The sequence below is a fragment of the Pleuronectes platessa genome, chromosome 13 (assembly GCF_947347685.1).
Source record: "Pleuronectes platessa chromosome 13, fPlePla1.1, whole genome shotgun sequence".
NCBI classification, from domain to species: Eukaryota; Metazoa; Chordata; class Actinopteri; order Pleuronectiformes; family Pleuronectidae; genus Pleuronectes; species Pleuronectes platessa.
The window spans coordinates 15,005,417-15,008,337 of NC_070638.1; positions in this window are offsets into that span (position 1 = coordinate 15,005,417).

The window sequence follows — 2,921 nt, forward strand, 5'->3', positions numbered from 1 at the left end:
CAACTAACAAACGAGCTGCCGCGGGTGCAGATCTTGTTGAGAACTTTGAAGGCCCCAATGGAGATAGGTTTCACGTGAACTGCAGTTAAACATTGTTTTTCTGCATTTCCAATGAAGTATGTGCTTCTTCTAAAACCCAAAGATAGATATAATGAGGATTTTGCACAATAGGAATAAACATAACATGATTTCTTTGGGTATTCATGTACCCTTTGTGCCAAAAAATGCAGAGTATGGTCTTTTTTTTATTCAATCAGAATGGGATTAATATATTGTTCATATTATATGTCTATGGTTTATTTGTAGACTTTTTTGTCGGCATGGCGGCATGGTAGTTAGTCGCCTCACAGCAGGAAGGTTCCCAGGGTCTTTCTGTGTGCAGTTTGGATTTGTCTCCCTGTGTCTCCAAAGACATGCAGACTGGTGTTCGGTTAAATGGTGACTCTAAATTGTAGGAATGTCAATTGTTGTTTGTCTCGGTAACCTGTGCAGGGTGTACCCCGCCTATCACTGTAGGCTGGGAATGGCTTCTGTCGCTCCCCGCCACAACCCTCAAAGGTGAGGCTATAGTAGAATGGATGGGTAGTGGAGTTTCTCTTAATGTTATGATTCGGCACAGGGAACAAATCCACTGTTGTTGGAGAGACAAACGTGCTGCCATGTTCAAGAGAAGAGCAAATATACAGATTTGTGTTGAATAGAGAAAAGATAGGTCAAACTAAAGCTTTCATCTATGGGGAAACGACTTTATTATTGGTTCCGATAGAGCAGTCCCATGCATCCACTCCATTCACTGTATGACACAAATGATATTGCGGTATGCTACAGTGACTTCAAACTGTGGTTCGTGGTGCAAAAACACAGAGGAGACATTCAGAGTTTCAAGTCTGACTGCTGCAGTGAAGGGAAAGTTGCTGCTACTTGTTTTACCGGTAATATTTCTGCAGGGTGTTTGCATGAGATAAACACTAATAATATCCTGTGACAAAACCACAGCCGGATACAGAAACCGTGCACCACAACATCCGCTTTTACTCACTGTAACAGAACCAACCTCAAAGAACCCAACACCTTCCCCCCATCTCTCCTGAGGCTTGTTAAGCAATAACAGAATAATCCCTCTCTCCACCTGCCCTGGAGTTGCCTCTTCTTCTTCTGTGTCACCATGGTAACGTGACAACCAAATTGCACCTTCCTGACAGGCAGGTAAAACAGCTCCACTGGGCCCGGAGTGCCTGTGAAAGCAATAATAATAAACGTTAAATGTAGGTGGGGCAGCGGGTGTTTTGTTTAGTAGGAATCTCAATGTGTGCACAATATGCAGCTGAATAAAAACTCACTGGCCTCTCTGGGTTGTGCAGGCAGCTGCTCTCTTGGCTGCTGGTTCTGCTGCAGCAAGCGTGAAAAGGAAAACTCCCACTGCAGTCAAGAGACAAGAGTGGACACGCAGAGGATCCTTTCCTCTTGATTGTGATGCATTTATCACATAATGCACCGGAGGAGAGGGCTTAGCATTTTAAAGTGATGGAAATGACACCTCCTCCTCCTCCTCCTCCTCCTCTCTCTGCTAAAGAGCTGATCCGTCTCCACATGAGTAAATCTCTGGGAGGGGAGTGCGGTCCATTCACCTTGTGTGTGCGATCAGCTGGAAAGCAGGGGGAGACAGTGTTGTGACTGTGTTTATCCTCAGTCAGCAGGGGTGCACATGCACAGGCCGGGAGGAGGGAGGCACAGACCCAGATTTCCTGTCTTGAGCATTTAGGCCAAGTCACACCAGGAGGATGGTTCATATTCCACAGATAAAAAGGCCAGTGAAGTGAATTCAAGCTCATCCTCCTGTAAAAAACATACTGATATGATGCATGTGTAAAGCCACTGATTGTCATGTGGTGGAGCATCACCTCAAGGCCTAGAGGTCTCATGTGAAATCATAACAGCAGCAAAATCAACAACAACAATAATAATAATTATTATAATAATAATAATAATTGTACAGATGTGCTGTGCGCCTCCTCAACACCCCCGTGCAGCGACGTGAGCACGCAAAGCCTCACTGAGGAGGCTACATCAAGTTAGACATAGACAGCACAAAACACACCGGAAACAAAACAATGAAAATTTCAAAATAAAAGCTTAAATCTGTCACAGCTACAGTAGCTCAGTTTGACAAGCAGGAGTAAAGCAACTGGAAAAGAGTCACGTTGTTAAAAATAAGAACAAATCAACAGTCAACTGATTAAACGCAGGGACTGTTACAAAGATGAATTAAGCAATTTAAAGTCCAGTTGTGTCTGTGATACCTTGTATAAGGCTTTTGTCACTGCTTTGAAACTTAATGAGTTTTTAGGTTAATGTATACAAAAAATATTTGAAAAAGAAAAGCCTAGTTTTACTGTCATTTTTATAAATGTTGTTGTTTCTGTTGTTATTACTTCATCCGAGACTTCCGAGGCCTTGAGGGGAGGCTCCAGCAGATGTCAGTGGATTCCCATGTTGGATCATATTAGTATTATAGTATAATATATTAAGAGTTTATTCTTGTTAGATTATAACTTTATTCTTGCTATTTTACAGCTTTATTCTTGCTATACTACCACTTTCTTTAAGTTATGTTACAACTATATTCTTTGACAGAGCTTTTTTCTGGACAAATTACAACTTAGTCTCATAATATTTCATCTTTAATAATAACCCTTTTTCTGGTAAAGTTCCGGAAATCTCTGATTTGTTTCCCCCTATAATTGCCCCTAATATTCTATCGTAATTTCCCTATTTATATATTTATTTGTTATTTATTATTTTTTTGTCTATTTATACATAGCCAATGTCATTTCTTTCGGCCTTTTGTGCTTTATTTCCCTGGCGGTCAAAAAGCTGACGTACAATTTGAACTGTCAACTTCCCTTCCCTGTGCTCTAACC